The 26,914-nt window shown below is 46.0% G+C and overlaps 1 protein-coding gene across 6 annotated transcripts in view; it reads left to right on the top strand.

Annotated features, from left to right (window-relative positions):
• The window catches only part of LOC122397664 (SH3 and multiple ankyrin repeat domains protein 1), a 167,668-nt gene that overhangs the window by 58,056 nt on the left and 82,698 nt on the right, over nucleotides 1-26,914 (top strand). For all 6 annotated transcript variants that reach the window (XM_043396966.1, XM_043396963.1, XM_043396965.1 and 3 more), the window contains one exon: nucleotides 7,969-8,030. The gene's annotated coding sequence lies outside the window, so the exon portion shown is untranslated. The remainder of the gene's footprint in view (nucleotides 1-7,968; nucleotides 8,031-26,914) is intronic.

Here is a 26,914-nt window from a genome sequence, read left to right as displayed (position 1 = left end):
GTGAACGATCGCGCCGTAATATCCCGCCAACGGAGGATCGAGGTCGATATTGATGCGCCGCGGGCTCAGATACGACGAATTTCCCTTTCGCGCGTGGAACTGTGTCGCCATTGAATCCGGGCTAAGTTCGTGCCGGCACTCGGGGCGAAAGCAATCGAGGAGTCAAATGGCAATCAATTTCGCGTTGGAATCGCGAATCGAAACGCGAGAGACCAATTTCTCTATCGACGTGGAAAAACGTTACGCTCCAAATAGATTCGGGTCGTACGTACTTGGTATCAAGGGACACGTGCCGCTTTTGCAAGCAACCCTTTACTGAAATAATTTATTATTTAACGCGGAAATCGTGTCTCGAAATGGGTTCCTTGAAATTACATACGCCTGGCTCGTTCGACTCTAATTTCGCGGCTTGTAGCCGGTCTTTCCGGATTGTATTCATATCAAAGAAGACGATCGACCGCCGAGAAGATTCGGGGTCTCGAAAATTCCGAGGCCAGATCGTATCGCGAGCGAATTTGAATCGCGTTTAGGACCGTGTTTAACGCGAAGAAATTAATTGGAGGGACGGCTGTACGCGATCGGGACGATCTACTGGCTGGATTGACGCGTGCCGGTGACACCGACAGTGGCGTAACTTGCAAAATGCCAAGTGCACGCGCGAACCAACGTTTGTCTTCGTTTCGAATCGATCGTTCCACGAGTTCCTCGGGCGCTGGGACAGCTACTCTCCTCGAGACAATGGTCGTTCTTCCGTCTAAAGGTGCACGGAGCCTCTTGCTCGAAATGGTTCAAGGCCCGGACGGCACTCGATCGACGATAGAATTCAGAGCAGCCGTTATTCCGCTCGAGCGCGAGAATACGATCCCTCCGCGACACTCGAGCGGTCCTCGAATTGTTGCTGGACAGTCTCGACGGCTCGATAAAAGGACAAACTGTTCGTACGATCCGGTAGGTTTGCTTCAACGGCAGCATTTCATCGTACATCCATCCGATTCTCCATTTTTTTACGAACTTGGAAACGACTCGCGAGTTTGGTAAATTAATTTTATATGCTTTCGCGAGTTAATTGCGTGGTCTCGTTTGGGAAATATCCGTCGGCAAAAGTGGAAATTTTTTAACGAAATCGCTAAAACAGAACTGGCTACGTTAATTGGTTTCGAGAGTCACCTTTGCCTGCACGAGCAGGTGAAAATGCATCCGGTGGGCGTTGGAAAGAAGCAAACTGTCGTGCGGATGACAGGTAATCGACAACGTCCCGAAGACTGTTGCTATTCAAGAAGCATCGATGGCTCGGTCACCGAGACCCATAAACGTCCGAAATCCATAAACTATTGCAAGATTTTATGGTGTAATAAACCGACGCAGCGCTCCGCGAGCGGTGTTTCCCATTCTATTCTCTCGGCCTTGTAAATTTATACAGCGCGTAATTATCCGGGGGGCCGCGAATCTGTACAGTGTACGTCGAAGAATACCCTTTTTCACCCCGTGGATGTTGGGTCGAACGATTCTGGTCGATCTCGCGTTGTATTCTTTTTCATCGGGAATCGTCGCGATCGAAGTTTTCAATTTCAAAGTCGCCCGAGTACGGCGGAGGCCAGCGATTACGCTTCCGCCGGCTTCGAGGGGATCGTTGTTATTCGTCTGGGCGTTATCGCGGACCGCAATAATAACAACACCGATAATAACAATTTGCACGCGCGCGTCCAAGTAACGGGGCCTCGGTACGAGACGCACAACGTGTTTCGCGAGTGTCGGGACGCGTTGAAACGCGCGTGCTTCGCCAGCCTCCTCGCGGATCTTCCGTTAAGAAGAGTACGCGACGCGGATGCATATTAAACTCGTTGAAGTCGAAGTACTCCGCAGCGTAGATTAACCCGCAGCGTGGATGATCGTTCCCGATGGGTTTAAACCCCTTTTTTTGCCACGGTTGCGCCGCGAACGGCGGAAAGTAACGATCTTTAACACCTCGCTGGCCGGTCACGCGTTAGCGCGCATTTTTCCACGCCTCGGCCACGAACGATCCTTTTTTCCAGCGTTCTCACGCAACATCGAGGATTTTCAGGATCGCTAACGACCCACCGTGGCATCGAATCGCGATCAAAAGTCACTGCACCTGGGTATTTGTCATTCGTCACGAAGGAACGATTTCCGCGTCGTGGAACGCGATTTTCATATTTTTCTTCAATTAAATTACACCTGCGTGGAGGCCTGGCTAACATTCACACACCTCGGAGGTTTATCAAATCGCGGAAGAAAATTTATTTTTAATCTCGATATCGATCGGTCGATACCCCGTCTCTGATCGAATTAATTTCCAAATCTGCTCGAGTTACTCAAACTTCATCTACTTTGGTTGACTTGATCTTAATCAGCAGCGATCCGGATGCTGTTCCCTCGGGCGTATTTAATACGAATCACATTAGCGATCACTCTACGATGCACACTTGGCTAAATATTCTCAAACCCCCGATCATTGTCTGGCTTTGTTCGAAACCGTGATACGAAATGTTCTCTTTAATCGCGCTACGACGAATTTCGTATTCAATTCTCTTATCGTGTTTACGTTTGATCGATTAGGTATGGTCGACAGGTTGAATTCGAATCTAAACAACCTTTTTTACTGCGCAATCGTGCTGCGTCCGGATATGGTTAGGTCCGGTTCAGCGTGTTGAGAAACTGTCATCTTTCAAGGTCTGATTTCTTTTTTACGAACCTGTGTACCCAAAAAATAAGCGGACAAAGAATGGGCGACAACGAATACACCAGGTTAGCGGTAAGTGGTTGAACCTGCAGATCTATTAGATGCCCGTATAAGAAAACGTCATCAAATCCGGTGAAATCTCTTAGACAAACGCCGCGGAAAATGTTTTTGTCGGGGTCCTAATCGGGGTACGTGATGCAATATAAGGTTAAGCTGGGTTAGCTTGTAAACGAGTCTTATTCGCTGAACTTCGCCTTTTCACCGTGCTTCTATATATAGGGAGTTTCACGCAACCGGACGGTATTGTAAAATGCAACTGCGCTCTTAAAATAGCATCGTGCAACTCTTCCATGATTCCACGAGTTGTTTTCTCTCGGAGTTACATTCGAAATGATATGAAAAATTTAAACGTAATCGTGTTATCGCGGTCGTCGACGGGTTGATCGTCGCGTAGAACAAAGGAACACGGCTGGCGCGGATCGTAACAGTTTCGTTAAATATGGCGGCTTTCCGCGAAACCGCGTGGTCGCCTTTTTCGACTAATTTCGTCGCGATAAAAATTGTTTCGAAAGACGGTCGTTCTCACAGGCATTCCACCGGTTGTAATCCAATCCAATTTAGCGGCAACGCGATATGAAAACTCGACGCCCTAGGTATGCGCGCGCTATAATCCTTGTCTTTTTATCGGTCGACAGTGCGACGTGTGCAGTCCTTCGTTTCGCCGTCTTTATCTTTCTTCGGCTTTATGACACTTTACACGCCTCGTAACGCTCGCCATTCCGATAAAGGGCGACCCCTCCGGCCGCGTGTCGCTTGTAAATTACAGAACCGTTTCTGTCCTCCGCATCATCGACCTTATCACCCCCAAAAATCATTCGCTCGCCGGGCGAAAGACATCGTCCCGCTCGAAATATTTCGACGGACGAATTATTTGGCCAAAGGTGCGTTGCTCCCTCGAAAATATTTATATTCCGTCGGTTCGCGGGAATAGTTTGCCCGCCTCCGCCACCCCCCCGGAAGTTTCCGCGAGCACGGAAATCACGAAAACTAGGAGTTAGGCGGTCGCGTTCCCCGGAGGAGCGACGCTTCCGAAGCGCCTTCGACTTTGTACCTGTATTAAATTCGACACCGGATGCTTCGCGCGCAAACCTCATCCTGTTTCTCGGACAAAGGATTTCCAGGAAGGTGCACGGAGCAGTTCGGACGGTATTCCCGAAAGAATTGAAACTATTCGCGAGACTAACGTTTCGAGGGTTCCGAAGAATGAAAGGGGACGGGGTACGGTTTTTGCATAGTTGGCGAAAACTCCCTCTAATGGTCCGATGGAAAAATATACGTTGCTAGATCCAGCTGGTCTGAGATAAACCGAGATAGGTTTTGTTAACATTTTTGAAAATTGAAAAGGATCCGTTACTTCTCTGATAATGATAGACTTTTATAAAGAACAGTCCGTGGATGTTCCTATCTGCTCGGACTGTTAATTGCTAGCCATCCGTTTCACGATGCCGGGCTACCGTTTATCGTGATCCGTTCTTAGCGTTTAAGGTTCGCGTCAAGTTCGCCAAAGTAGCTTCTGCTGTTCCGATCGTTCCTGTTGCTCGTTTACAGCCGAGGGGAACCACTTTGCAGACCAGAGTTTCTCGGGGCCCCCGAATCGGACGGGTGCCCGACAAAGCTAGCCCGCGAGGCGGGGACGGTTTCGAAAACACGAAGCGCGCCCCGATTTTCTGCACGATCTGCGCCTCGTTCCTGGAAAAAGTCGATCGGGGTGGTCCGGGCTCGTCACGCCACCGTCTCGCGACGATCGAGAGCGAATTACACACCGCTGCTAGGATCTTTTCTCGGTGTTCAGCTGATAATTAATAGTCGCGGGAACTGGGACGCCCTACTTTCTTTTTTTCGACGGCCATTCAACTCCCAACCCTCGCGATACCGAAACTTTTTCTGTTGCATGGACCACCAAGGAGGAGGGAGCACTCCGTTCCCACAAAAATAAAACGATACGTTTAATAATAACTTTACTAGAACTTATTCCGAACGCGTCTGGGAACGTGGACTCGCGTAAAGTGTTTCGGTAAAGTTGAGTAAATTTTTTTTCTCGAGTATCCTTCCTTTTTTGGTATACCAAGGATGGATCCTCGTGAAAACTTTCTTTTTAATTATCGAATTGATGGGACGGGGCCAGTGTCCTTTGACAATCATAACTGTGAATCTATCCTGCGACTCTTAAAAGTGTCATCGCTAAGTGGTTGGAGATTAATGCCCGATGTCACGTACCTCCATAAACTTTTTAATGGTCGGATTGCTCGTCCCCGTGATCTATGCCACTTGCGTTTATATCCCCCCTCGAAGTAATTCCCGTAATTTAGCTATTTACCTAAATAGCATACAGGATAACCATCTCTGACCATTATCTTTAATAAGTTTGCTTGACACCCTACGGAAAAGTTGTCCAATACTAGTTCTACTTCCAGATTAAATATCAATGAAATCCATTGACTATTGTAGGAGTTGTAGATGTTTGAAAATTGAACCATATTTATGGGGGTCTTCTCATTTTACGGTGAAGGAGTAACTTTTCGAATATTCTTAGAATTTCTACATATTCTTCGCTAAAATACCCGTTGTTTGCATTTTGAAAAATTAAAATCGTCCAATCCGTTCAGAAGTTATGATTTTTTAAAGGAGATCAGGCATGAAATTTCATTTATGATCAGACATTGTATCATCGGCAAAGAATTTTTTTTTCTCGAAAGCGCGTACGAATTCGGGGGTATGTCTGTTCACCAAAAATGATTGTAATCGACCCCGGGAACCAAAAATAATTTTTCCAAAACGATTTGAAAAAAATTTTTTTTTGCCGAAAAAGTTATTCGAACGTTCCGGATAATCGAAACTTTACTGTATTCTCGTCAAGTTTTACACAATTACTTAGCGTTATTAATAAATCAGGGGTGTTTTAAGCGTGCCTTGAATCCCGGTATCAAATTTGATGGCGGAGTTACGGCGTATCGTTTGTGAATCGAGTGCTGGGATGAATTTTATCTTGTTAGAAGCTCGTTAAGTTATCCCTCCCCTTTGATAACCGGAAGATCCCGTTTGTTATTCAACGACCGTGTGTTATTCATGACGACAGGAGGCTCCTCAGATCTGTGGAAGTTCTCTCACGGATGGAAACGCCTCTTCTCTGTAAAGTTTCCGAGGAAATGGAATTCTTTATCGCCTACGTCGTTGCCTTTGCTCCGTCGCCCTCGATCGTTCTCGTTTCGAGCGTCTGCTCTTTTCGCTCCACATGCTCGAATCTCCGTTCGAGATGCTCGTGCATCTACGAAAAAGAATGATCCTCGCGAAAATAGCGTTTGTTCGATTCTCCGGCCCGTGGATATTCGCCACGGGGTGTTTCGCGATCCGCTGTAAATAATTTAAACCGTACTCCCGGGCCAATTTTAGTTAATCCTCGAACGACGGCTAACATTCTCGGAATTATTCGCGAGATCGATGACGTTGGAATAAAAATTCTATTAGCGTCGATGACAAATGTAGTCCGTGGTTCCGCCGATTCTCAACCCCTCGAGCGGATGAAGATCGAGTCTGCCGGGTGTTTCAAATTCCAGAACGTTCTGCGTTCGCGGCCGTAATCGTTTCGTGCTCCGCGATAGCGCGGAGGAAGAAATAACCTATTCGATAGATCCTCTGCCGCGCGGGAGGCCATTCCCTCGTGGAAATGTCCCCATGGTAACGCAAAGGTGGAAGGAAAATCTTGGGGAAGCGTAAGTGTTCTTAACGCTCCGTCGAGACACGGACGTCGTTCCTTCGACTTTACGGTCGGAACACCCGGGTATCTTTTTCCCAGATATAACCTTTTCCCGTAGAAATTTTCTCCGGGCGGAGATAGAAAATGTGGCAGTCGCTATTGCCATCTGGATTATATCTCGTCCCGTTCGAGAGAAACAATGGTAGCTCGTAGAATTATCTTGTAACCGCGTATGCAAAGGGGACAAAGCTAGATTGGGCGGTACACCCCCACGGAGGGGTTGCGTGACGACGTCGAGGGTGGAGAATTATTATGGGCCACTTTGTCTTTTTAATCCCTGGCAGGGTTGTCTGGCAATTTCGGCCGAAAAATGAGGGCTCTCGATAATCTGTCCTCTGTGCGGAGGAGTAATAGGATCAGAGTACAAATTGGGTATATTAGCTCAAAGTGGGCTGAAAACGACAGAATTTTGTTCTTTATGATTGTCTTGCTCTTTCATAAGGGCATGTCCAGCCAGACAATATCGGTTCGAGTTTATCAAATCGTTCCAAAGATCGAAGAATTGCAGAGGAATAACGTATTCCTCCGGGAACAGGATTTGTAAGTCGCGGGTAAACTTGGCGTACGGGACGTAACTCGAGAACACGGGGGAGGTCGGTAACTTTATATTTGACAACGGTTTCCAGTTGAACTTTGCACTTTGCCAGGTGTGTACGTTAACAGTTGGCAGAACGCGGCTACCGCGTGTTCCCGAGGAGTTGTCGGCCGGTATGCGCGCGGCCAAGTCCCGGTAATCAGCTTACCGGCGATCTGTAAACGGATTACGTTGGAAAACAGGCTCACCAGATCGTCGATGATTTATCCAGCCGGCGAGACGCGCCTACGTGGCCCGATCGATCTCTCGATCCGCCAACGACACCGATTTTTCGCGATCCCATATTGACCGTTTCTTTCGATTCGATCAACTGTTAGATCTTGTTCATCCTTATTGGAAATAGGTGGTGGAATAAATAAAATAATTTAAACGATATAACTTTTACTAAGCTTTATTTGAAACACTTTGAAGGCACGTCTTTACGCATTGAAAGAAACATACAGAATGAGAATCAGACCCAATCGGTCCTATACTTTGTCTAAACAAGTCAAGGAAGGGACACAGCTGCACCCTCTTGACTCGTATCTCTAAACGCAACATACGCGTCGATGATTTTTGTTACATAAAGAAAACTTTCTCTTTTAGAAGAGAAAAACCAACAATCCTGATTAATATTTAAGAACGTTATTCCAGGGGGGGGAAAGAAGATCGAGAAGCACCGAGTTAGATCGCGAAACGGTTCGGTTTGCTGACCCCTCACCGCGTTTTCTTCCTTTCTGTTTTTATTCGCCGGGATCATTAAATAAGCGCCGGGGAGTCGTTTTTGCTAACGGATCTACCCGAGTGGTCAGGAAGTTTCATTGTCAGCGAGCTGTAACGGTGAATTATCGGTTAACAGAATGCGTTGTTTCGTTGCAGATGCTGCGTTCGCTTTGCCGTCTTCGTCCGTATCTGGCCGGCGAGATTGCGCTCCGATTATGGTGAGTAAATTCCCTCCCCTTTCTCTTCGCTATCAATTATTTATGACGCAGCGGCGGACCGTTCCACCGTTCTCTTTATGGAATACCTCGAATGCTTTCCAGCGGATTCCGACGCTGGGAAACCCGATCGAATTTTCGTTTTCGCCGCGACCCGTTTCTCCAAAAAGAAAGTTACATATCCTAGTCGGTTCAGTTTAAAAAAAAAAAGAACGCGAACTTAAATGTAACGGATATCGTTTGCGAGCAAAGGTACATTTTCCATCGTTTCGGGAGCGTGTTAACTCGCGGCGAAAGGCGATCCTCGAACCACAGAAACGATTCGAAAGCAGTCAGTTAGCCCCGACGGGGTACCCGGGGATCTTTTTGATCTCGTGACAAAGGCTCCCTCGTGGTCGAAAGCGCTAAAAGCACGGGTCGGTTGCTTAGCGACCCGCAGCCACGCTAAAACGAATCATCTCGCAAACGCCGTTTCCCGTTAACCTTTCCATTCTTCGTCCCCAATTTTTCCCTCCACCCTCGCGATTCACGATCGTCGATGAAAGAATCGCAATAACCGTGGATTTGTTCGCGAACGGAGATGGAACGCGTCGACACGATCCCAGGCGAATCGGTTTCTCGTAGAGTTCGAGAAAATTTCGAGCGACGAATATATATGACATTTATTCCTCCTCCTCGAAGGACATCTCTCGGTCTATACATTATGGAACATCCCACACCCATCGAGAACTCGGTGTGCTTTATTATTCGCCGCGACGCGCGCGATGATATCGCAATAATTTTCTACCGTCGAGAACTGGGTCACAGCCCACCAGCGCGTTACGAGCCAAAGATGAGCTTCGCGTTCTTTATTTGCCTCGAAATAAATAAAACAACCCCCCCAAGCGTACCAAGCAAACAGTACCTTACCTAAAATTTGTGCACGGAACATATTCGTTATGTTTGTATTTAATTTTCATTCGCGAATGCGGTGAAGCCATTTTGAAAATGAGTATTCATAAACTGCGGTTTAATCGCGTCTAAAAATAGCCAAGAATCAAAATTACTATGTTTCCCACGACACCGTAACTCCAGCAACGTATCATTAATCGACGGATCTGCACGCAACTGCATCGAATCGTAGAAAACAAATCTAAACACAGCTGTCATTGTTTCAGCGGTCTGGGAAAAAATCCACGAAGGACGTAAAATAATAGCTTGCTCGATGCTAAAGGTTGGGGTCAGGGCTTGTGTTCTTGAAGGTCGCTTTTCTTCGACGATCTTAACCCCTTAACGTTCATGCCCGAGTCTGACTGCTTTGAAAAATAATATTTGTTTAATCCAACGGTTTAAGGGATGATAATATTTGTTTTCCTTCAAATTATACGTTAGATACAACATTGTAATTAACAAAAACCGTATTTTTAGATACAAATCCAATAAAGAAAACTGATCATTGTTGGTTGACCCGAAAAATATGAGCGTTAAGGGGTTAACCCCTTCTCGTACTTTAACGAGTCTGATGAATATTTCTTTGATTCTTTGCGATGAAGATTTTGGCCCAAACATGAATATCACGAGCCATATCACGACTTGAGAACAGAAGGTCGAGCCAAACGTAAACATCGCGAGCCAGGCTCGTCCTTAAGTTTTAGTTGCTATCGGTACGCCGCGAGAGTTGGTCGCGATTCTTCTAATCTCTGTTACAAAGCAGCGTTAGGATCAGTTTGGTCTGTTTATCGTTTGGGCCTGGATCTCGTCGTGTTAAATACCACGGGAAGGCGTTAAGATTCATTGAGATGGACCACGTGTAATTTGGCGATCGATCGCGAAACGACCGCGTGGTAGGTGAAATTAAACGCGCGGTATGGATGTGCGATTGTTCTCGAATTGAACCGTGCTGCAAAGATTAACGCGTCGGAACGATCCGGGGAACGGACAGGTGTCGATTGGAAAACGGTGCACCTGTCCGTTCGACGCCGTTGGCTTCTTCCTGGATCCACCTCCTGCGTCTCCATAATCGTGCAACTAATCGATGGCTTGTAGGCGGCGGGCATTTGTTTGCGCCGAGCGCACGGAGGAAGAATCCGTCGGCGGTCTGTAGAACCCGATTGGTTACGCAATAACCCTCCTCGACTCATTTATTTGATTTCTTGCCCTCTTATTGCGGGCATTACGGTAATGCAAAAAATACGCGCGCCTATATTATTATACGCAGTTACGAAAAATAACTGTAAATCAAACGCGGACTGGTCGAAGATTAACACAACATTATCCATTTTCGAAGTGTTAATTTGCTTTATTTTAATACGGTTTCTTGTGTTCGACCGGGGAGCATAAATTTTCGGAACGGAGACGATCGTAGCGCGTAGAAGTAACAGCATCGTTAACGGACGAAGTAGATAAATAGTAATCGCAGTCGATATTATTTAAATAGAAATATAATCACCGTTCCTCTAATCGAATTTTACACGTTTACGATTTCTTAGCGCATCAGGAGTTATTCCAATTTGATTAACGACGCGGGGTGAAAGGTGTCAAGAGATACTAGAGTCGCCGAAGGAGTATAGCCATGTAATGAGGTAATATTACAAAAGAGCAGATTCAACACAGCACCGTGAATATTGCATATAGAATTAAACTACCCTAAGTTATGCGGAATTTAACGTTGAGCTATTATTAACGCGGCATTAATATATTTGATAAATGTGACAGGGCAGGTGAAATTGATGTATCGACGGAACAGCTGTACCAATTAACATCAGGTAAATTGTAATCGTAATGAAATACGTTCGCGTTTCGGAGTTTTTCCGATGTTTTATCTGCCCGGTGATTTAGACGAATAGGTATGGATATTTAATTGACGGGGGGGCGTGTTTTATGGCATCGCGTAAAAAGGATCCGACGCTTTAACAAATAGTTGCACAACCGATGGTAATATTTCAGGGCTCGCGAAACAATTTTTTAACCGCGCAAAGTACGCTGCTCGAAACGAATGGACCTCTTTTTCATACTTGCAAATCGTTTCACCGGACCTTTATTGCTTCTTAGCAACCGCTCTCCCATACATTAAATTCGAGAGACTTTTACCAGTCGTAAAAATAGACGAGATTCCGACGCAGCGGCCGGGGAGGAGAAAACGGAGAAAAGATCGTGAAATTTGTCGCCCCGGTTGGATCGAACGGGTCTCGGGGGACGATAAGAGCATCTGCAGCCTGGCCCGATCGTAATCGAAATGGTTGGATCGACGTTGCGCGTCGTTTTGTTCGTCCCGTGGTTGTATGCGCTCGATTTACCGTTACCGCTTCTCGAGATGCCGTGGAACAGAGTCGAGCCTCTAATCTTACGGCACCGTCGTCTAATTAAAACCACGGGGAAAAATCGCCATTTGCCTCGAACGGTAGATTCGCCGATAGCCGGGGCATCCCGACGCCGCGGCGCGCCGCGGCGCGCATCGTAACGCGAACTCGAGCATAGCTTGGACGCGACACGGTAGTACGCGCGTAGTAACATACTTGTTCCACGCACGATACAGTTACGAGCAGCTTAACCGTCAGGCCTCGTTGCATCCTACGAAATAATATCCATTACAATCGTCCAGGTGCGCATTCCCGCGAACATAATGCCCGAACGCGCTACTTGCTCGCAATTAGATCATTTTTACGACGCCTCAGTGCTCGGGTAATTAAATGATCGAATCTATTTCAGAAACCACTTCCGTTTTGGTCGAAAATTCAACGGGTAAATTTTCTATTTACGGATGGGATATCCCCGGTTGTTCCCAGAGAGGTTTAATCTTTATTTCGTACAGATTTTATTAAAACGAGAACTTTTATTTGTCCGTGCTCGTCGTGACTTATAAGAGAAGTTTTCAAAGTTTCATTTACCCAACGAAGGAGTTTCATAACCGTTCTCGATCCTTTCTGGAAACAGGCTGGGGGAAAAATTGCGACCCCGGATCGCGGTCGATTTCTAGAAGGCTATAAAGAGTCGATCGGAAGTTCGTTGCGCCGGTGACACATTTTTTTTCCACGGGGAAATATATATTGGCTGCCGCGTATCGAGTCGAATTCGCGATGGCCACTCGATTTAATTAAACGAGCCCCGGGGCGGGGCGCGAAGCCGAGAGTTGCCGATAATTTCGAGCAGGTACGAAACAAGTGGATACAAATTTCAAACAAAATACGAGCATCTATCCATTGCCCCCGTTAATTAAAAATACAAACCACTTCTCCCACACCCGACGCGCCAACGCTTTTCATTAGCTCCGAGTAAATCAACCCTCGGGTACACGAGCTCAAAGTTGAATCGGATCGAATTAGAAAGAGCAAAGGATATTTTCTTCGCGAACAGCGAGCACAGACACCGCGTAAATTAGTTTATTCAGCCGCGTGGACGTTCGTTATTCCCGAAAAAAAGTGTACCAGTCTCGAATCAATTAATTCTCAACGCGAGACGCTAGGTGCATAATATTTGTTATCGGATCCGAGTGCACGCATACTTGGAACGTTAATCCCGACCCGGGGGGAACAAACGATGGAATCGCGTGCAGATCCACGGACGCAATCGTTCGTCCTTGCGATGGTCGACGAAAGAACATCGAAACGGAAGGCTCGACGATTCGGGCAGCGAAAACGCGCCATAGATTTCAATTTTTTCCGATCTTACGGGTCGATCTTCGATACAAAAGGGCCGAGTGTAGCTCGTTTGCATCGCACGGTCGCGTATCGTGTCGGGAGGATGTCGTGTACTGGCCCACTTTCGTTCGTTCGTGTCCTATCTGCCGTGGCCATCGCGCTTACGAAGTAATAACGATTGCGTTTGCTCGCGATATCGCGACCTTGGCCCTCTCCCTAGTTTATATCGGATCGAAACGTTCGTAACTATTCGCGTTCTTGGAATAGATTCCCCCTAAGATCGGAACTTGGCCACGCGTACGTCGGTGGCGGCTATTATGGTGCACCTATCGAGACTCGCGAATCCTTTTCAACACTAAACCTACCGATACTTCACGTATACCCATACTACAACGTGCGTCAATACTTTAATAGTATTATTAAATTAGTAATTTTAAAACGCTCTTGAAAACAAATTTTCTTTCAAGTCGACACCGTAGTTCATTTTGGAGAAAATAATTGTTCACGAAAAAATGTCATAGTAATTATGCAAACACCCTGTATACAAATTTAAATTCATTTTCTATTAAATAAACAATTTATAGTACAGTTTTATCCCACAACAGTCGTATGATCGACAGGAAGTGCTGAAACTACTTTGGGTGTGTAGACTCAAAGTAAATGTTAAAATAAACATAGAAGATAACACAAATAATAGTAGTTTATATGGTGATCGGATAGGGGATGAAATGCCCTTTAAAATGAGCGTTTGTACGACCCGATAGCTTTATTAGTTCCAGAGATATCGCAATTTTAATTTCAAGTCGATGCGGTGGCTAGTTTCGGAGATACGAGGGTCCGAGCATTTGTTTACGTTTCATTGAGATCAATGAACTCGCGCGCGCGTAGATAGTAAACAGTGCGTAGTAAATTCTTGGAAATACTACGTCCGAAACTAGGTCACTCGGTCACGACTCACGTGCGACAAGGAGGTCCAGCGCGACGCGTCAGACGGAGACAGAGATAGTCAAATTAGGAAAAACACCCTTTTACATAAATTGCGATATCTCGAAAACGGTAAGTCCGATCATCAAAAACCAAAAACCATTTTAAAGAGGAAGGTTTGCCGCCGCTAACAGTGGCTTAATAATGGATAAAACACTGGTAGTTTCGGAACTGCACGCGTCCAAAGTTTTAGTATTTTTATAACGCGTTAATGCACGGTTCTAAGGCGGCGAGAGCGTTGGATAGTGGAACTTAAAAAATACCTCTTTACATAAATTACGATATCTCGAAAACGGTAAGTCCGATCATCAAAAACCAAAAACCATTTTAAAGAGGAAGGTTTGCCGCTGCAAACAGTCGCTCAAAAATGGAGAAAACGTTAGTAGTTTCGGAACTGCACGCTTCCAAAGTTTAACTATTTTAATACGTGTTGTTAGACTGTTTTAAGACAGTGGAAACTAAAGATCCTCTCCTTTCGTCTTTGCCATATATATATTTTCTATTTACATCGAAAGCTAACCAGAATTTGATACCAAATTTTGTCCAGTTCTTTTACAAAAAAAAAATATAAATCATTCAACCGATCGATTGATCGGTGGCTGTAGGTTTAATGTTAAATAGAGTAGTTTCCCATATCTAGAAATGTCTTCGATAGTTATTTAGAAAATTGAAAATGCACAATTTTGGAGATACAGAAACTACTCTTCCTTTGTAATTTTTTTTTTGTAAGTTTTCCTCGGCGTTCGTTTCTGGAAAATGGAATAGAATAAATTGGCACCTAAACGGGGCCGTGCGCGGAATAAAAATTTGTAGCCGTAATTATTGCACCCTGGGGTCGATTTTCGGCCTCCGGGGACCAGCCTGTAAGTCGCTCGAGATCGGGAATCGTCGTTCGTTTCTCCTTCTCTTTCCGGCGGGTCGCCAGGGTACGCGTTCGCCTGACAGCATTCGAGGCACGTGCTCGCGAACACGCGTCGATCGTGCTAATTCAGTCGGCCGGCAGCGTTCGCATAATCGTTACAACGATCGTTTTCCCTTGTACGGTCGCGACGAAGACGAAACCCGCGAGGTTAAACCGCGAAACGGGCAACCTGCACGAATTTTAGACTCGCGTCTCGCTGCTCGACGAAGCAACGAGGATCGATTTCGTGAGGAAATCGCATTTCCCTTCTCGATCTCGAACAGTAGTCGATAGAAGAGATCGTGGATCGAAATAACACGTGTTAGTTTATCTATCGACGCGTTATCAACGCGAAAACACGGATTATAGAAGCCTGTTTTTTCGTGTCATCAGATTAGAAATTTGGACACTGCTTAGATCTTCGATCGCTCTCGGCCTTGGTCTCTGCTGCGATAAATAGGATTTCACGTGGACGGAAAAATCACTGATGGATCGAATGGCAGCTCGTAAAACGATTTGATCTGCGTTTCGATCGCGAGGCGATTTAGATCATTCCGGACGATAGCTTCCGAGGATGATCGATAGATTCGAGGCGTTCGATGCTCGATAATATCGACGCGATAACCCTTTGGTCTCTGTGAATTCCTCGACCAAGCTACCCTGAGACACTTTCGCGCAATTCCTGACGATAAAATGCATTTACCGAATGACCGTTATAAGTAAAAATGGCGTCTTATGAATATGTAGAGGCCCGAGCAGGCCAGTAAATCGCATCCGTGCAGTTACAATAAATTTACCAACGATAGAGTTCGATTGTGTCGTTGATTGGATGTGTCGTTGGGTCGTTTCATAATTCCTACAGGTTTTTTTCCTTATCTCGTATCTCGTTTGCTCGCGATACGGTACTAAATAAACGCGCGCCATATTTTTCCCTTGTCCGTTTCCATGCGTCTTTGAAGAAACGCGCTGGTAACGTGTTGTGTAAACGAGCTCGAATTAAGCGATTGCTGGCCCGCGTATCAAAAATGCACTCGTTGCAAACTGGGTCGAAATGTTTCTGCAGCGCCACTCGAGTGTAAAAGGCTCGACACTGTCTTGTTTCTCGTTCTGTTACTGGCAATGTTTACCAAAAAATTAAGTCCGGACAACGATAGAACAAAATTATTTTCGACGCAAACTATATAAATAATGAACTGAAATTCTCAAAGTAATATCTATTTTATCGTGGAACTATAAAACTCTGTACGAATTCTGTACGACGTGTTGATGATCTCTGCGTCGTTTATTCCGCGACGAGTAATCGAAACGGTTTTCGAAGCGTGGATCGGTTCGATCGATGGCTGGAACTCGAAATCGAGTCGTACGAGCGGTACGCGTCGGGTGGAACGAAGCCGTGGGAGTTGACGGCGTTGGAATTACCTCCGGATCGAAGATCCGAGAAATCGAACCACGGCCGATCGAGCTCTCACCGAACACGGTCCGCGTTCTTGCATGACTCAGCCGGCTGGAATTTCGCGACACGCGATACCGGGCTTAACCGGCGGTTTATTAACGCGGCTCCGGTAATTCTGACCACGGGCGAGCATTAGAAATCCCCGCGCAGCCTTCCGACCGCGCACGCTCGACCGTGAAAGGATTCCGATTGCAACGTGGCCGTTTGCTCGCGGAATCCCGTCTAGTCGAGCCAACGATACCCCCGGCGAGTTTATTCGCGTACCGTGTTTCTTTGACTTTCTCGTGACTGAGACGCATTTACCTCCTTATCGAGGAAACGGCTGCTCGCCGCGGCCCTTACGGCTCCTCGAGATCCATCAGGAACCGCCATCCTCCACGCACCCAGCCGCGCCACATTTCAAATTTACCACCCCGGATCAATTTCAACGACGGATTAACACTAGATTGCCCAAGGAAGTCATTTTGACTGCTTTTTAATTTCAATTAGAAAAACAATTGTGTATATAATGACACAATTTCTTAGAATTTCGTGACTTTTTGTACAACATATAAATGCGTTTATTAATAATTGTAGTTACCTCTCCCCTCCTTCATTTTCGGTATATATATATGTGTTATACCTATATTGCCCAAAAAAGCAGTCAGTTTGACTGCTTGCGAAATTTTAAATAATCAAATGACTCTTATTATTGAATTGAGTAAATTTCTTATATGACCAGATCGACTACAAGTACATGATAAATTGTCGATTTGGGCTTACCTAACCCAGATCTAACCCAGACCCTAGATCTGGGTTAGGTCTGGGTTAGGTCTGGATTAGATCTGAGTTAGGTCTGGGTTAGGTCTGGATTAGATCTGAGTTAGCTCTGGGTTAGGTCTGGATTAGGTCTGGGTTAGGTCTGGGTTAGGTCTGGATTAGTTAATAATCCAAATTATCTTAACCCTTTGCACTCCTATGTCGAGTGTGATTCGACATCAATTTTGATCTCAGGAGCACCTTCGTCAAGTCTCACTCGACATTCTTTCAAGTCGAAACCAAACCAAATCATACACTTGGAAATTACAAAATACAACAACAGTGTAAATGAGACCTAACCCAGACCTAACCCAGACCTAACCTAGATCTAATCCAGACCTAACCCAGATCTAATCCAGATCTAATCCAGACCTAACCCAGACCTAACTCAGATCTAATCCAGACCTAACCCAGACCTAACCCAGATCTAATCCAGACCTAACCCAGATCTAATCCAGATCTAATCCAGACCTAACCCAGACCTAACTCAGATCTAATCCAGACCTAACTCAGATCTAATCCAGACCTAACCCAGACCTAACCCAGACCTATTGATAAATTACAGTTTCTCAATAAGCTAAAGTAGTACTTGTTATTCGAATCTTTATGCAGTGATACTTGTTCTAACAAGTTGTTTATTTTATTTCTGCGCCCTAAATTCATAACATTAAAAATTAATTTTAAACAAATTTCTTTACACATTATTTATTCTTTCACGATGCAGTCATTTTGACTGCTTTTGGGCAATATAGGTATATACTAAGTTTCAGTCTTTCTAGTGTTAATTGCGCTCGTATTTATCGAAAACTCTACTCTCGATCAGGATATAGGTTTATCGCATCGATAAAATTTAACATATCTGTGTTTTTAATAATGGAACCTGAGATCCTGAAAAATCAAATTGAAAGCTTTTAGTTTGGGATTTTTTTAGCAAGGAGACTATAAAACTCATTACGATGCAAAGTTCAGGGTACCTTTATAGGTACTTTGGTAACGCCTGTAATTTTTTTTCATCCACCAGAAGTGAAAATTTAATCCAGCGTTAGGGAAATAAGTCGGAGATTTGTGGAATATTTTTGTCACCCCAGAACTCATTGGGACAATGTGCGCGCAAAGTATGGAATAATAGCGTAATAAATATTCCCATCGGTCATTGGACGAGATTACATTTTTGTGTAAATGGGTCACACAGCCTCTGTCGAGGATCTCCGAAGCATGGGCCAGTGACTTTAAACGGAAAAACTGAGTCGTTTATTGAAATAAGGTTTCTTATCGCGGCAATTCAAGCGTTTATTCAATATTCTTCTGATATAGCGTGTTTGCGCAATGCGGATATAAACGCTTTCGACTATTAACCAGGTCATCCTCAGACACATAAAATGTTATTGATAAGATTGTATTATCCCTTTCCAGTAGCACGATAACACGTGCGTTCTCGATGTTTTACAGTCAATAATCTTTTGACGTCAATATCCATTCGCGCGCGTGTACGACGATTCCACCCGTAGTTACGAGAAAAAAATTGGAAAACTTGGGAAACTCGGGCAAAAGTGGTATCCAAATTCAACTTGGAAAGGGTCGGGTCTAAAAAAGAGAATCGTATTCTCTGCTGCTTGGACGAAAAGCAGTTAGAGGGGCGAAAGTGACGTTTGAAATTCTATTTCCATCGCGGGATCGTGCGTTTTTTCCCCCCGATGGAAACGTTCTTTCGCGGGGAGCAACGGCCACAACAACCTGTATCGGGATTTCACGCTTCCTCTCGCTCGCTCAATCTCACGATATGCGTTGACTCATCTTCGATTTATTTCAACGGACGACTCGTTTTTCCTCGCGATCGGCAACCGCGTTGCAACGTCCAAGGAAACGGGAACGTTTTTCCTCTATCGGTTGTTTCATCCGGAACTTTAATAGAAAATCGCTGGAAACGATATTCGAAAAGCAGAAACCCCATTGTTAAACGTTTGTTATGACCAAATATTATTAGGTCGTCCCATATGTTCGTGCCGAGTTTTCTACTGCAACTTGACGTAATATTTTAAACATATGATGGAATTTTATGAAAAATAGTAAACCTCTTCTCGTTCAACAACTCCTTCCCCTTCTTTTGGCAAAGCCATTGTATCGTCGCTCGAAAACTTGCTGGATATTTTATTCAAATTCAGTTTAACGCTTTTCATTAAAACGTTGACATTTTCAAATTGTTTATCCACTAATAAGCCTGGAGATTGTTATATTTTATATCTTATAAGATTCGGTTTTATTATATGCTAACAGAAATATCTACGCAACCAGGCTCTACCACGATTAAGAAACTTTTGTTCCATAAGCTAGTGCGGATTCCAAACTTCGAACATTGACGCAATATCTATTTGTTTCAAATTTCTATGAATTGTTGATGTTACTATGTTTGAAATTTCAGAAATCACCTCAACTGACAAATTCTCTTTGTTTTTTTATTAGATTACAAATTTTATCCTCATCAATTTCAGAATATTGAACGGCACGAACTTATGGGACGACCTAATATTAAATAAAGTTCCTGCAAGAGAATTTACTCTTCCAACTCGAGTAAAGAATCTTCAAGATTACCGATACTTATTACATCGAGCATACAGGTAGCTGAAAGCTATGATTTTTTCTCCCCTGCTCGGCGATTATCTACGTTCTCGGGGCGATTGAAAAGCTGAACCTTTTACGTCTCGAAGCAAAGGTAAATGGACTTTCGTAATGAACGACTCATGCCGAGGCTCGTACGACAATCTCGCGTAAAAGGGAGAGCTGCGAGAGCGTACGATGGGTACCGTAGGTGTGTACGCCAGAGAAAACCGGTCCACTATAATTAAAGGGTCCACGACGACCGGGATCGTCCGGCTGTACGCGAGGGTACGCACCCTGAATAAACGTACGTTCGAAGGTTGCTCGTGATTTCGGTCTTTCCGTGGCCTAATCGTTCGCTCGTTCGAGCGTACACGCTTCGTACCCAGAAGGTTCAAATTTTCGAGCGTCGTTTACATACGACGCACCGGAGAACCGACGAATACATAATCACCGGCCACGCAAACTTTGCTTCGATCTTTGTTCCAAAAAATTGTTAAATTCTCTTTTCGAGAAGACCTTGCACGGCTATTGCAACGATCAACAATTCCAAATATATAAGAATCTTCGTTTGAACCCTTTGCACTCGGAATTATCTTTCAATTTTGTTATCAGCAGCTTCCAATGCTTTCGAGTGTTTTATTTGAAATTTACAAACAAAGGAGCAAACAAATCTAATTAAAAATCTGCTTTGTTTACACTGTTGTTGTATTTTGTAATGTTCAAGCGTATGGAAGGAGCTTCTGAGTGCAAAGGGTTAATACGATACGACGACCCTTCGACACGGTCTTTAAAATTCGAGCCTCTCCTCTATCTCGATCCGAGATTACGAAAAATGACCGGCGCTGAGTAGAACGCGTCGACGTCGGACGTTTCCGTGGCGGGGTTGATTTTTCCCGCCGCGGATTAAAAGGTTAACGCGCGGCGCCAGGACTGGCCGACGTAGTCGCGGAAGGGCAGGGAGGATCTCGACGACCGTGACAGCGCTTAGTTCGTGCACGACTTGAATCGGCAGCCGTTCGAGAGGCTTCGAGGAATACACACACCGTCGTGACCCGTCAGCTTTGCATGCCGATGTTCGGGCTACGGGGCGTGATCCGTGTCCCGTGCACGTTGCATCGTCAGCACGCAGAACTAGATACGGTCGCGTACCGGGAAACCACCGGCGGGAAAAGTTCGAGGAAGACAGCGCGCCCGGACAGTAGTGTCTCGCTTAAAGACGAAAAGCTCGCCCCGCCTGTTGTCCTCGATTCTATTTTCAACCGTAACGCAGCGTTCAGGGTTGAAATTCACCAAGGGTGGTCGAGATTCGAAACGTTTGACGATCGTATTCTCATCGTCTGTCCAGAGTCGAGAACGAAAAGTATAGAAACGTATTACTCGAATCGAAGGGCCACCGTATTCAGTCGAACGGAGCAACGACCGCGTTCGTCCTATTAAAACCGCGTACTCGAATAGATTACTGGCCTGAATAACGACAATATTGTTATGGTGCGCGCAAGTTGCAGCGGCCTCGATGCAGTTCGGTTCGTTCTCATCGGGTGAACGGCCACATCGATTGCTCGTACGGAAAAACCCGAGCGTCGCCGCGGTCGGGAAATATCCCGGTTGATATTAATTCCACTTGCAATCGATCCGATTAATTTCCATAAATTGGATTACCGTTAATTGGCTCGGCGGTCCCGCGGTACAACGGATGTTGCGAGCCTCGTCTAAAGTGTAAATAGATTACCCGGGGCCCTTTGAGGTGGAAAAAAAAGCGGCGCGTCCCTTTCGTCGACGCGGCTTTTTCTCCCCGGCGCGTCCCGTGTCGAAATCAATCGAGGGCCCTGCGTCGAATAAAACGAACGATACACGCGCATAGAGGAACGAACGGGGTGTGGCACGTGTAATTCGGCCCCGCGCGTTTTCTCGATCCCCTTTTTCGCTTGTCCGGCCCGCGAGCTCTAATTCTAACGCCGCGGATCAAAGAGCCGCGTCCCGCCTGGCTCATTAGTCGTAATGATTCCCCGATGCCTGGAATTATCGCCAGACTATCGGCCGGGTGGACCCTCTAACTGGCCAGCGAATGGACGAAAAATAGTTGGACCCTCCTCGATCGATCCTTCGTGGCCCGTCCGACGTTCTCACGAGCCCGAAACGGGCCAAAAAGCGATCGAAAGTTTATTAAAATATCGAGTTGACATCGCGCGGTGCATCGACCGGAGGGTTGAAAGCGTCATACTACAGAGGAAATTTGAAATAAAAATAGCGACAGATCCGAGACAGGAGGAGGGCACCGTGGCTACGGTTAACGCCACGGAAATGGAGCGAAAGGGCGATTAACCCTTGGGCCACGTGTCGTGGAAGCTTCAACAAGCGTGGGTTTATTTTATAATCCACCTGGTCGGTTCGCGTTGTTCGTTTATTTATTTACGTAAACGGGTAGTCACCCTTCCGTTGCGAACATTATAATTAGATTGCGAATTTCCTCCACTTACGGGTAGCACGTATACGCACCTACGCAACACAGAATGCTAATATTATTATATTATTCCGCGATATATGTATTCTAAACACGTTTGGACGCCACTTTCGTATTAGCATAGAGCTATAAATACGCACATAATAATAGTCTTTATTACTACACGCGGATACAAGGTGTATACCTACGATACGATCGTGGTCGGAATTGATGTGCATACTCAAAGAAATAGCTGCCCGGGAGTTCTTTTTTACGACCATTGAAAATAGTTGGACTCCGTCGAGGGATGATCGAGCGGTTTTCGAAGGACCTGTAGCTCCGAGGGAGCCTAATCGCAAAAAGTCTTAGCTCCGCTATGTTAATTTACAGCAGAGATGCGCGTTCGCGTCATGCTTTCGACACGCCGCGACGTCGGATGAATTTACGACTCGTCGCCCCGAGGACACCCTTTATCGACGATAGCTTTTTCGTCGCCCTTTGCTCGACGCTCGTACAAACAGTACGAATTTTTTGCGAGACACGAGAGAAAAACCGGAGGCAGGATACGACGGGGGGCGTATCCGGCGGCGTGTATGGCATTTAATTAGCCAGCGTATACCGCGATCTATTAAAAATTTCTCCCATTATCGGTGCTTTCTGGTTGACTATTGGTCGTTCGAGAATTTCTGGGGGTTGCATCGGTTTCTCCAGTCGATTAGAATTTAATTGAACCTCTCGTGTGGCTTGCAAAGACTGCCCTAAGCTGCTTGAAAGAAGCTCCGATGGCTCGCGAACCGCGTTTCCGGGCAGCGAATTGCGGCGGTGGTCGATCGGTCGGCTAACCGACGAACTCTCCGGGTAATTTTCGCTCGTCGGCGATCGAGGAGTTGGAAACTGGCGCGGTTGGCCCGTCGGAAGCAGGCGCGGTTGGCCCGTCGGAAGCAGGCGCGAGCGATTTCGATCGACCGGGCGGGCCGCGTTCGAGCTCAAAGTAGAATTCCATCGCGAAGTTGCGCGTACCGTTGCCGCGGCGCGCGATAACCGGTAATAGCCTCGACGGTAACAGTAACAGCGTAACTGACCTACAGACAACTCCACACCTGGACGCACCGCGAAACCTCCAGGAACGTCGGCCCAAGCGCCCCGATCGTTCGCCACCGATTCGACCCTCCATCGATCGCGAAAAAGTCCAGTTTATCGTCCATATTCACTATCTGATCCCTCCTCGAACAGAAACAAACGTCCACAAATGGATCTTGGGTCAAACCACATTACTTGTGTCTCATTGAATGAAAATATTTTACTCGGGATCAGAGAATGTTCAATTCCAAAGATATTCTATAAAATAGAACAGAGTATTCTCTTGAGCAAATAAAGTTCGCTGAGAAGCGAGGACGTTAAAGTCATGTTTGAGGGGGTTTTCCGCCCAGCAGGGGGATGATCCATCTTCCCACGTTCGAATTTATCCCCCATTCGCCTCGTTTCACGGTGCATTGGCATAGCTGAGAGAGCTTAGGCTGCCTCCAGGTCACAGATGGATATAGGAAACGAATCTTGGGTCGTGGAAATACGCCGATCGCCAACGATACGCGGCGATTAAAAGAGCGGGCGAATTGTTCGCGCGGATGACGCGGTGGGACGTTGATGGAACTCTTTTCCTCCGAGCAAATCGCGGACCTCTCTCGGAAATTCTAATTAGCCGCTCGACCGTGTCGAAACCTTTCGATCCGCCCGGTTCTCACACTTCCCTTCGAGACGCACGGACCGAGATTCCCAGTAGGCTGTTGCAGGAAAATCCGATCGAGTGCGTTCACGCCGCGAGAATAGAAAGGGATCGCGAGCCGCGAGAAAATATCTGCGTAGACGCGACTCGTTAGATCCTTATCGATCCTTCCAAAGATTCGTGTCAAAATTTTTACTCATCGAGCAACGTTACGTGTAAGGTACCCGGGAACATTCGCTGTCGTTGGAGAAGAATGTTCAGGAAGCAAACGGGAATAATGTTATGCGACACTGAAACGAGTTGCACAGCCATAACTTCGTCTCGTGGCTGGATGAAAAATGAAAGCGCGAATGGGCGGGTCAGAGTTTAAGGAACGTTCTACGATTCGTATTAGAATATTCTACGTTAAATGCCAGTGACCTTAATGATTAGGAGAATTTTCCACGCATGGACGTTGCTCATTTTCATGCCTTATTGGAGTTGGTAATTCATGTGATAAAAACAAAATCAACCGTTATGGTGAACTCAATCCCACCTAGTGTACGATCGTTGAATACAATACGATTCTTGCGACGATGTATCCTCCCAGATTGTTGGGCAAATTATCACGGTACGAAAAATGTTAATGCAAACTTGAAATAGAAAATCGCATGGTAGCTAACACGTTAATAGTTTGAACAGCCTCAAACTACTTGGTAGCTTATTAGTGCATAATTATAATAGTTTGAACGGATTGCCCAACCGACTTTTACTCTTTGCACACCGAACTATATAATCACGAACCGATTATGAGAGCATAATGTCGATGGCGTTGCGGATAAGTTGGAACACAGTATTGTAGCAACAATTCGTTTAATTAACCGCGATCAGGTTTCATATAAAATAATTCGCGTAATCGTTATTTCGTCTACTAACCCCGACGGAAGTCGCTTCTGCATTTTCTTACAACCTTGCAAAACAACTTGCATAATAATTTCATGATCGAAGAAAGGTCTGGAAAATTAATTTAAAACTGAGTTTGCACGTAAGCCGAGTATGATCAGAAAATTTAATTTAGTAAAAAATATATATTCCGCAATTTCTAGGCTCTAGACCGTGTCTGGGCTAACGAATCGTTGGAAGCACGATCTTTTCTACGAGACTGACCACTCGAATGCCATAATTTAGCAAGCTGTCGCGCTCCTTACACGCCTCCCGCCTGATGTCCCAATTATACGCGACGAGGCTGTTAATTTAGCTAGGTCGAAAGTGATTTGTCTCTGGCTCGAGTATCAAAGTTTTCCCCCGAAGAATGGCTGCCCGCGCGTTAGGCGAACCGACTCGATTCTAATATAGAAGTTATATCGAGGGTTTACCAGGGGATAAGAAGTTCCATTAATCATTTTGCGAGGGAACAAAGCCCCATTCGCGTGCGTCAATTATTCCGAGCCGGGATCCGCGTGTAAACGACGGTAATCTTCGCGGGGATTACTCGAAATAAGCGGATACGTACTTGGTTATTTTATACCAGACGCGTCGTACTCGTTCTTTCCCGTAGGGGGGGCCAATTTGCATTTTTCCAGAGGTCGAGGCGTGTCAAAAATTCGGCGCGAGATACAGCCTCGAACAGTTGTTTTATTACGTCCCGGCTCGCATAGACGATCGCTAATTATTCTTTTTCGCCGTGGCCGTGACTCGTAAATTTCATTCAACGCGTAATTAAAACGCTATTTTTTCGCTGTTGGTTTATTGAAATTAGTCGACGTATTTTACGCATTTATGATGTATGCTAATACGAGGCTCATCGAACGCGCGGGCACGGGCAAAAGAAAATATTGATTCGTTAAATATATTCCGTATACGCTTTTCATACGTTGTCCGTATTAGCATAAAATCTGCAATCTAATTATGTCCCGCGAGAAAAAAAAAGATCCATCGACCGTTTAAATAAATGAATCCTGATGCAAAAGTCGCGCAGCTCCCGCTTTGGACCATCACCATTAACGCTCCGTGGACGAAAAAAGAATTTCATCTAATTCTGGCTGGCCGTCCAGACCCGCCGAATAGGTAATTAGAAGTTTTATGTCCGTCAACTTCTGCGGTGGCTGTTTCGCCTCTTAAGAGGGTCGTTAGATCGGGAGCAGCACGCTTAGGCCACTCGGGCTCTACATATGCATAGGGGAGAGTGCCGCGAAACAAGAAATCGAGCATTATTTTGCTAATACGCGGCACACGTTAATGGCACCGGTCGTAATTAGCGTTCAATGCCTCTACGAACACCGTTCAAAGCGATTGTTCGGTCCAAATAAAATTCAAATTCGACTTCGCGTAGAGCTCACCGGCAACCGTCAGGAGGGTGAAGGGGGAGGGGCGAGAGGTTGATAAATAGCTCGTTATCCTTCCGGCGCGGGGATTGTTAGGGACTTTTGTACGGCCGTAGCGCGGAATGATATTTGCATCTCGCGACGGGATCGGTGGCTCATCTGCTTTCAGGGCGCGTTAAAGGTTTGCTCGTTGGTTCGCCGCGGAGTCCCTGCGTTCCATCGAAGCCCGAGGGATCGACGACTTCCTCTTTCTCACGTTTGGCTGGTCGGTTCGGTCGTGACGATGAGAACGCCACTCGCGACCGAGCGAGGGACCGCGATGGAAACGATGCTTTAAGACGGCGCACACGGGGGCCGGCGAGAGGAACGCTTTTCTTTGCATGCATTCCACGCGTGGCGGTACGTGACATAATCGGCACGACACGCGTGTACAACGGTGCCATTATTCGCGAACAATGGGACAAGCCGCGGGGGAGGGTGGCTCGAGTTGAAAATTGTGCGTCGACCAGCCGGATGTTGCTCCCGAATCCCCGTCGGTGATTAAATTCGAGACACGGACCGAATGATCCCCCAAGAAATTTCCATGTTAATCGAGACCCGAGCCGGCGAGCAAACTTTTCCGGTGCCCCCCGGCTACTCCGCTCCAACGACCAATCGCTTTCTTCGCTCTCCGAATCACGGTTACGTCCATAATCTCTCCTCTTGTCCATTTCCGTCGAATCGAAACGGGAAACGGGCGACAAATTAGCTTAAACGACGATTCATGCCTTTTTTTTTGATCATATTGCAATTGTATAACAAGTTTCTCGTACGCGTCGTATAACCATGTACCGTACCATCGATATCGTCCGTAACCTGGGTGTGACCCAAGACGATCGTTTGTCTTGTTCCTAGCACGTCATTAATATTACCCAACGCAGGAAACAGATTGCTCGGTTTTATTAACCGAATCTGTCACGATTTCAAAAATCCACATACCTCGAAAACGCTGCTCGACTCATTAGCACGCTCGCAGCCGGAATATACAAGTGTTGTTCGACCGCTACATCAAATTACATACCGTGCATTAAC

The sequence above is a fragment of the Colletes gigas genome, unplaced genomic scaffold (genome assembly GCF_013123115.1).
Source record: "Colletes gigas isolate AHSC1104 unplaced genomic scaffold, ASM1312311v1 Colletes_gigas_Sc00010, whole genome shotgun sequence".
NCBI lineage: Eukaryota > Metazoa > Arthropoda > Insecta > Hymenoptera > Colletidae > Colletes > Colletes gigas.
Note: the sequence above shows the minus strand (reverse complement) of the source record. Positions and strands in the feature narration are given on the sequence as shown.